Source organism: Dryobates pubescens, chromosome Z, assembly GCF_014839835.1.
Source record: "Dryobates pubescens isolate bDryPub1 chromosome Z, bDryPub1.pri, whole genome shotgun sequence".
NCBI classification, from domain to species: Eukaryota; Metazoa; Chordata; class Aves; order Piciformes; family Picidae; genus Dryobates; species Dryobates pubescens.
Window position 1 is genome coordinate 19,059,001 of NC_071657.1, and position 10,404 is coordinate 19,069,404.

The following is a 10,404-nucleotide window of genomic DNA, read 5'->3' on the forward strand; positions in this document are numbered from 1 at the left end:
GTCTAGTGAGATAAAGGATTGCATGAGAGAGCTGAAGGATGAAATCAAAGATTCCATATGCCAATTGGCACAAAGAGATAATTCCAATTCTTCCTCCAGGTGGGTGCAGGTTTCAGCTGTGAGGAATAGACATCCTCCAAGGAGGTCATTCCAAAACAGGCCAAACCAAAACAGACCACCAAGGCAATCACGTAGGACTATTTGGATAACTCTATATGATCAGTTTGGTGAGAACATGAACAGGTGGGATGGTCAACCAACTTCTAATCTTTTCAGGAGACTGAGGGAACTGCAAAGTGGCAGAACCCAGGGTAGCAATACCAGAAGGGTAGCTGTTACTTCCACAGTTCCTCAGGACAACAATGACAGCTCCAACAGTGACTCCAGTTCTAACACTGCACAGTGTGCTTGTTGCACCTGTGGAAATGTTCCCCATAATTAGGGGTGCCCTGCCTCCCGCCAGGGGGAGGAGAGGGATAATGGAGATAACAGAATCTATTGGAATGTGTACATCCAGTGGCCTGGCACTTCACACTTTCGGAAGTACAGGGCCTTGGTTGACACAGGAGCTCAGTGCACCATAATGCCATCAAATTATCAAGGATCAGAGTCCATAACTATTCTGGGAGTCACTGGTGGATCTCAAGAGTTAAGTAAGGTAGAGGTTAATATAAGTCTAACTGGTAAGCAGTGGAAGAAGCATACAGTTGTGACCGGACCTGATGCACCTTGTATTTTGAGAATTGATTTTCTGAGAGAAGGGCGTTTCAAGGACCCTAAAGGTTACAAATGGGCTTTTGGAGTAGCTTCTGTAGAAATTGATGGACAAAAGCTGAAGCTGTCTGCTAGACCTGAACTTTCTGATGAATCTGCAGTTGTGGGACAACACAAGATTCAGGACATTAAATTGCCGGTTGCTTCTCAGACTGTGCATCACAGACAATACAGAACCAACCGTGACTCTTTGTTGCCCATTCAGAATCTGATTCGTCAGTTGGAGAGTCAGAAAGTCATCAGCAAAACTCATTCACCTTTCAACAGTCAAGTGTGGCCTGTGCGAAAGCCGAACGGAGACTGGCGTCTGACAGTGGACTACCGAGCCCTGAATGAAGTAACACCGCCTATGAGTGCAGCAGTACCAGACATGATGGAACTCCAGTATGAGCTGGAATCCAAAGAGGCCAAATGGTATGCTACCATAGACATTGCTAATGGATTCTTCTCTATTCCTATAGCAGAGGGACGCAGGCCTCAGTTTGCTTTCACCTGGAGAGGAATCCAGTACACTTTCAACAGACTGCCAATGGGCTGGATCCACAGCTCGAGTATCTGTCATGCAGTAATCCATGATGCTCTGGAGGAAGGTGGTGCTCCAGAACACATCCAGTTCATCGATGATATCATTGTCTGGGGTAAAACTGCTGAGGAAGTCTACGAGAAAGGTAACAAAATCATGGACATTCTTCTGAATGCTGGTTTTGCCATCAAGAGAGACAAGGTGAAAGGTCCTGCCACAGAGATCCAGTTTCTAGGAGTGCAGTGGCAGGACGGACGCCGACACATTCCAGTGGATGTGGTAAACAGAGTCTCTACCATGGCAAATCCCACGAACAAGCAAGAAACTCTACGTTTCTTGGGGATAGTGGGATTTTGGAGACTACACATCCCTGGATACAGCCAGATTGTGAAACCACTGTATGATGTGACTCGAAAGAGGAACAGTTTCCACTGGGGACCTGAACAACAGGCAGCCTTTGACCAGATAAAGCAAGCAGTGGGTCTGGGACCTGTGCGAGATGGTCCAGACATTAAGAACGTTTTGTACACGGCTGCAGGTGACAATGGTCCAACCTGGTGCTTGTGGCAAAAAGCTCCGAGTGAGACACGTGGACAACCTCTTGGTTTCTGGAGTCAAGGTTACAGAGGTTCAGAGGCTAATTATACTCCAACAGAGAAAGAGATTCTAGCTGCCTATGAAGGAGTGAAAGCAGCTTCTGAAGTGATTGGAACTGAATCACAACTTCTCTTAGCTCCCAGATTGCCAGTTTTGAATTGGATGTTCAAAGGCAAGGGTTCCATACCACATCATGCCACAGATTCCACCTGGTCTAAGTGGATGGCTCTGATAACACAGAGAGCTCAAATGGGAAATCTTGAAAGACCTGGTCTGGTGGAGGTGATCTCAAGTTGGCCTGAAGATACCAACTGTGCTAAACCTCCAGAGGAGAGAGTAACTCGTGCTGAGGAAGCTCCTCCTTACAATGACCTTTCAGATGATGAGAAGAAGTATGCTTTGTTCACAGGCGGTTCCTGTCGTCTCATCGGGAACAAGCGAAGGTGGAAGTCTGCAGTGTGGAGTCCCACACGCCGAGTTGCAGAGGAGAAGGATGGAGAAGGAGAATCCAGTCAGTTTGCAGAGGTAAAAGCTGTCCAGCTAGCTCTCGACGTAGCTGAACAGGAGAGATGGCCAAAGCTTTATCTCTACACCGACTCCTGGATGGTAGCCAATGCTCTATAGGGTTGGCTAAAGAACTGGAAAAAGAATGGCTGGCAGAGGAAAGGAAAACCCATCTGGGCAGCCGACCTGTGGCAAGACATTGCCGATCGAGTCGAGAGAATTCCAGTGAAAGTGAGACACATTGATGCTCACATTCCTAAGAGCAAAGCTACTGAGGAACAGCAACACAACCATCAGGCAGACTTAGCTGCAAGAGTTTCTCAAGTAGACAAGGACTCTGATCTTGATCTCGACTGGAAACACCGAGGCGAGATATTCTTAGCTCGGTGGGCTCACGATTCATCAGGACATCAAGGCAGAGATGCAACATACCAGTGGGCTTGTGGCAGATCCATAGACATTTCCATGGATACTATCACACAAGTCATCCATGACTGTGACATTTGTGCTGCTATTAAGCAGGCAAAGCGAATTAAGCCCTTGTGGTATGGTGACAGATGGTCCAAGTACAGATATGGTGAAGCTTGGCAGATTGACTACATCACTCTACCACGTTCTCGTTCTGGTAAGCAATACGTGCTTACTATGGTAGAGGCAAACACTGGATGGTTGGAAACTTATGCAGTTCCACATGCAACTGCACACAACACCATTCTCGGTCTGGAGAGACAGATCCTGTGGAGACACGGAACTCCAGAGAGGATTGAGTCAGACAACGGAACTCACTTCAAGAACAACCTTGTAAAGAGCTGGGCAAAAGAGCACGGTATTGAGTGGATATTCCATATTCCTTACTATGCACCAGCTGCAGGGAAGATTGAACGCTACAACGGTTTGTTGAAGACCACTCTCAAAGCCATGGGAGGTGGATCTTTGAAAAACTGGGAGAAACATTTAGCACAAGCAACCTGGCTGGTGAATAGTAGAGGTTCAGTGAACCAAGCTGGACCAGCACATTCAGATCTGCTACGGAGAGTAGAAGGTGATAGAGTTCCTGTTGTTAGAGAAAAGAACCTGTTAGGTAAAACTGTTTGGGTATTTTCGCCCTCAGGAGAGGCTAAACCTGTCCAAGGGGTGGTTTCAGCAGAAGGTCCGGGTCACACTTATTGGGTAATGCAGGAGAATGGTCAAATTCATTGTATTCCACAAAGAAATTTAACTTTAGCTGACAGAGTTTAATTTCAGCCTGTTGTAGAGCTACAACGCGCCCAAAGGAAGAATCCCCAAGGAATCTATGGTGCACGAACCCTGAGAACCCTGAGAGCCCTGAGTCAACTGAGAGTCCCTGTGTTCCTGTTTGCCTTTTCTTCACTTCGTCTGCAGAGAGACAAGCCGGTTTCCATTTTCCTATTTCCTGACTTTTTTGGACTTCTGAATCATCTACATCTGAGTATAGCCGGAACGGACTATGAACTTTGCTCACGAACTGTAAATATTGTTTCCGATTGGATGGACAGTACGAATGACCAATGAAATTGTTTAGAAGGGGTGGACTGTGGCTGTTTGAGGCTGGGCCTTTAAGGAAGGGGCACACTGGCTAAATGTTTATAAAATATTTCGGTAGTCTAAACGAATTTCATTGGCCAAGTTGAGGTGGGAGGTGAGGTTGGACCCAGAGGAGCTGGGAACTTTCTCTCAGTCTTCCTTCCTTCGCTGTCCCTTTCGGCTGGATCTGCTTCTGGGCTTCTTGCCAAGAGATAAGAACTAACTCAATCCCTATAACAGGCCTGTCCGCTTCTTCCCCTGTCCTGCTAACCATCCTCGTCTCTTCTTCTACCTCTTTGGGGGAGAAGGGAGGTAGGGAGTGAAGGGGGGCACAGGGGGAAGCCCCCTCTGTGGGGGGTCTGGTTTCTGGTTGAGTTCATTTGCTGTATATTCCTGTATATATTGTAAAATACCTGTGTTTGTTGTGTTACATATAATCTGTTTCCTTGTAAAATATAATCTCATTTCTCCGAATGGGTTTAGCCGTGGTCTCTTTCTCAGTGGGGGAGGGAAAGCAGAGCCTTTCCTTTCAAACCACCACAGTCACCCTTAGAAAGGGCGATTCTTTACTTCATTTTGCTTGAGTGCTTATGTTGTATATTCAAGGAAGCCAGCTTGAACAATACGGATGAAGATAGACTCAATCTTGACTTGGCTGTGACAGTTTAAGATCATTTTGTGATGTCTGAATTGTGATCATATTATAAAACACAGGAAAACTCTGTAGTACTGAGACATGAGAAGCTGAGTTACAAATGTTTCACATTTGGCACATTTGATTCATATTTTGCCATGTGAACATTTTGGTGACCTTGGCTCTTGAGCATCTTACAGTTCCTATTGTTATAAATGACAAAGCAAATTAAAATTTGATTAAAAACAATTTTATTTTGAAAAGAGCTATTTCAGGCAATAAAAGGCAAGCAAACAGAGCTGGACATGTGGGGAGTCTGCACTCCACCAACACGCACACTAAGCATGATCTAGTTCCTCTTTAAATATTATATTCCTAATACATATTCATACAAAAAGGTGTGTCTAATAAAACTAATTCCTAAAATAGGCATCCTGGTGGTCGTTCTAGTGATGTAATCCTTTAGTTGATCAACTGCACGTCTCACGCTGGCTGGTTACATACAGGGTCCTTGTGATTGCTACTGTATTAGCTCTATTGTCACAAGTGCTACTCCCAGTACCTGTTCCCATATTTCTTGCCAACAGTTGACTCTTCTCCTTGCACATCCTTGAGCAACTTATTGTTGCATAGGCTATTTTTCACATAAGCTGTTAGCTTCCCTAATATTTCACTCTACTATTCAGGCTTCTACATAAATATAATAAAGCAAACAAAATATAAACAATAATAGCAAAGGCAAATAATGTAATAAAGAACATTTTATAATAAATGAAAACATCCCTGTTTCACTTTTAGTTCCATATTCTTATGTAGCCCATCCTTACTTCTGCTTTAGAGTTTCTGCTGTAGAATTTATCTTAATCAAAATCATCTGATTGACACGAATTATTACTCCACTCATCACACTAGGAACAATTTATTTAACAGACATTGGTGTCATCAGTTCTCAAATACTGCAGGAAAAGGTTATCATAACCTATTCTTTGTTTACATTTGTGACTCTGGTACTAAATGGGGATCGGGTGGTTATGGAGTAGTGAAATATAATCTGCTCCAAAAGTGGTTTACCCAGATGGTTACCATGAAGCATTGTATGGAATGTACATGTTAGACCAACCAGACAATAGGAAATTCTTTGTCGTACATAAGGTCTTTTTGGTTTTTGCTTTTATGGAGTAAAGTCTTCTGAGTGGTTCCTGTAAGCAGTTCCGCTCAAGATGGGATTTACCTATGTAAATGCTTGCCATTTCCAATGAGACACTAAGCCAAGGTATTTCCCATTTTGGGAATTTTACATACATTTGCTTAGAATAAAAGAGTGTATGGGGGGGGGAAAAAACAACACAACAATGATAGAACAATTCTGATATGCTGTACAACCTTGAACAGTTTAAATTAAGTAATTTAACATCATCCTTCTCATGCTTGTTTTAGCCAGCTTACTATGCCACTGGCTAAAGCTGAAAATGGTCAGGGGGTTGGAACACCTCTGCTCCAAAGAGAAGCTGAGGGAGCTGGGGTTGTTAAGCCTGGAGATGAGGAGGGTCTGGGGACACCTAATAGCAGCCTTCGGTACCTGAAGGGGGCATACAAGAAGGATGCAGAGAGACTGTTTATAAAGACCTGCAGTGACAGGATGAGGGACAATGGCTTCAAACTAGAGAAGAGCAGATTTAGGTTGGATGTTAGAAACATATTCTTTACCATGAGTGTAGTGGAACACTGGAACAGGTTGCCCAGGGAGGTGGTTGGGGCCCTATTCCTGGAGATATTCAAAGTGAGGCTCAACAGGGCTCTGGGCAGCCCACTCTAGTTGAGGATGTCCCTACAGTCAGCAGGGGGAGTAGATAACCTTTGGGGGTCCCTTCCAACCCAGACCATTCTGTGATTCCTGCTGTGCATCAGCTCTTTTCAGGAGACTGAGGGAACTGCAAAGTGGCAGAACCCGAGGTAGCAATACCAGAAGGGTAGCTGTTACTTCCGCAGTTTCCCAGGACAACTCTAATAGCTCCAACAGTGGCTCCAGTTCTAACACTGCACACTGTGCGCACTGCACATGGGGGCATATTCCCCATAACTAGGGGTGCCCTGCCTCCTGCCAGGGGGAGAAGAGGGATAAGAGAGATAACAGAATCTATTGGGATGTGTACATCCAGTGGCCTGGCACTTAAAAATTACAGAAGAACAGGGCCTGTGTTGTTGACACAGGAGCTCAGTGCACCATAATGCCATCAAATCATCAGGGATCAGAGCCTGTAACTATTCTGGGAGTCACTGGTGTATCTCAAGAGTTAACTAAGGTAGAGGTTGATGTAAGTTTAACTGGTAAACAATGTAAGAAGCATACAGTTGTGACCAGACCTAATGCACCTTGTATTTTGAGAATTGATTTTCTGAGAGAAGGGCGTTTCAAGGACCCAAAGGGTTACAAATGGGCTTTTGGAGTAGCATCTGTAGAAATTGATGGACAAAAACTGAAGCTGTCTGCTAGACCTGAGCTTTCTGATGAATCTCCAGTTGTGGGACAATGGAAGATAAAGGACATTAAATTGCCGGTTGCTTCTCAGGCTGTGCATCACAGACAATACAGAACCAACTGTGACTCTGTTGCCCATTCAGAATCTGATTTGTCAGTTGGAGAGTCAGAGAGTTGTCAGCAAAAATTATTCACCTTTCAACAGTCCAGTGTGGCCTGTGTGAAAGCAGAATGGAAACTGGCATCTGACAGTCGACTTCTGTGCCCTGAATGAAGTGACTCCACCTATGAGTGCAGCAGTACCAGACATGATGGAACTCCAATATGAGCTGGAATCCAAAGAGGCCAAATGGTATGCTACCATAGACATTGCTAATGCATTTTTCTCTATTCCCATAGCAGAGGAATGCAGGCCTCAGTTTGCTTTCACCTGGAGAGGAGTCCAGTATATTTTTCACAGATTGCCAGTGGGCTGGATCCACAACTCAAGCATCTGTCATGCAGTAATCCATGATGCTCTGGTGGAAGGTGGTGCTCCAGAACACATCCAGTTCATCGATGATATCATCGTCTGGGGTAAAACTGCTGAAGAAGTCTTTGAGAAAAGTAACAAAATCATTGACATTCTCCTGAATGCTGGTTTTGCCATCAAGCGAGACAAGGTGAAAGGATCAGCCAGAGAGATCCAGTTTCTGGGGGTGCAGTGGCAGGACGGACGCCGACACATTCCAGTGGATGTGGTAAATAGAGTCTCTACCATGGCAAATCCCATGAACAAGAAAGAAATTCTAAGTTTCTTGGGTATAGTGGGGTTTTGGAGACTTCACATTCCTAGATACAGTCAAATTGTAAAACCTCTGTATGATGTGACTTGAAAGAGCAAGTTTCCAGTGGGGACCTGAACAACAAGTAGCCTTTGACCAGATAAAACAAGAGATAGTTCAAGCAATGGGTCTGGGACCTGTCTGAGATGGTCCAGACATTAAGAACATCTTGTACATGGCTGCAGGTGACAATGGTCCAACCTGGTGCTTGTGGCAAAGAGCTCCAGGTGAGACACGCAGATGACCTTTTGGTTTCTGGAGTCAAGGTTACAGAGGTTCAGAGGCAGATTATACTCCAACGGAGAAAGAGATTCTAGCTGCCTATGAAGGAGTAAAAGCAGCTTCTGAAGTGATTGGAACTGAATCACAACTTCTCTTAGCTCCCTGCACACCACATCATGCCACAGATTCCACATGGTCCAAGTGGATGGCTCTGATAACACAGAAAGCTCAAATGGGAAATCTTGAAAGACCTGGTCTAGTGGAGGTGATCACAAGTTGGCCTGAAGGTACCACCAACTGTACTAAACTTCCAGAGGAGAGAGTAACTCGTGCTGAGGAAGCTCCTCCTTACAACAACCTTTCTGATGATGAAAAGAAATACGCTTTGTTCACAGACGGTTCCTGTCGTCTTGTTGGGAACAAGCAAAGGTGGAAGCCTGCAGTGTGGAGTCCAACACACTGAGTTGCCAAAGCAAAGGATGGAAAAGGAGAATGCAGTCAATTTGCAGAGGTAAAAGCTGTCCAACTAGTTCTTGACATAGCTGAATGTTATAGATGGCCAAAGCTTTATCTCTGCACCGACTCATGGATCGTAGCCAATGCTCCGTGGGGTTGGCTAAAGGAGTGGAGAAAGAATGGTTGGCAGGGAAAAGGAAAGCCTATTTAGGCAGCTGACCTGTGGCAGAACATTGCTGATCAAATGGAGAGAATTCCAGTAAAGGTGAGACACATTGATGCTCACATTCCTAAGAGCAAAGCTGCTGAGGAACAGCAACTCAACTATCAGTCAGATCTAGCTGCAAGAGATTCTCCAGTAGACACAGACTCTGATCTTGATCTTGACTGGAGACACCAAGGTGAGATATTCTTAGCTCGGTAGGCTCACCATTCATTAGGACATCAAGGCAGAGACACAACCTACCAATGGGCTTGTGACCGATCCATAGACAATACCAGCTTCTCTCTCTCTCTTGGTACATGGGGTCTGGGAGTTAGGGGGGGGTGGGAGGGGCAGTAGAGCAGCTTCCCTGGTCATTTTGACCAGGGGGGTTTCCATGCTGTTTTTTTTCTGATTGTAAATACCTTTATAATATTATAAATACTGTACATTTTGTACATATTCATTGCATTCCATTGTGGAGTGTAGTTTTTGCTTTTTAAGTACGGCTGGCATTTGCTTCCAACTGAGTCAGTTATGCTTAGTTAATGGGAAATTTCAACCCACTACAGTTGCACATAGCATAATGCAACAATTGCAATACACCATCCAATACCACTGTAGTTCTCAGTGTGTCTAATATGTTCACCATTACAACACTGGGCATTCCAGCTCAAGTCCATTCCTCTATTTTAAAAATTATTAGTTGTTGCATCAACAACCTTGTGTGTTAGTCATGTTTGCTAATCCGACTCAGGCAAGCAATAAATCAAGCTAATTATTGGGCCACACGTTGGGCGCCAAAAAAGGAATGTGGTGGGTTGAGGGAAAGGCCCAGCTTTCTCTCCCCCATGGAGAAGGAAAAAAAACCCACAGCTGCCTCAGTTGGAAAAGCAAAGCAATGCTATATTTACAAGCAATGTGAAAATGCAGGGTATATATATATACAATATATACAGTATTTACTATATATATACAGAAATACACAGTAAAGAAAGATACAGGAACAAGATTCCCTCCTCCGGACAGAGGAGGGTTCCCCCCCTGTTCCGCCCTGTCTCCCCTCACCTCCCTTTTTTCCCAAATGGGTTAGAGAGTGAAAAAGGCAGTTATTAAGAAAGAAAATTCTTAGTAGGCGTTCAAGCGCATGCAGGATTAGTGCTTATCTTATCCAAGGTCGTTCTGGCTAGGTGCCCAGAAACAGACAGGCTGGAAAGGGAGAGCAAAGAGGAACTGAACAAGATTCTAACTCCACTAAAACTTAAAGCTGCATTCTACCAATCTACCAATGAAATTAATTTAGAATATCGATGTTTACAATATATTCAGCCAGAGTGTCCCAGCACTGTCCCTTTTCTTAAAGGCACAGCCTGAAACGGTCACAAGTAGTTTAACCAATAATCTAGAATAGTACAATGTGGGGTCACTCATGGGGAACCAATGAAGCTATGCCAATGATGCTCTCTGAGTCTATATAAGCTGTAGAGGTTCCATTAATAAACGAACAATACTAGATCGTATTGGTTGTTCATATTGATTCCGTTCTCCATTGTCAACATCTGGCGCCCAAACTCATGAACGGGATCCTCGGACTACCGTGCTGCTCGACTCAACATAAGAGGTACGCTCCAAGAGGTATGGAAA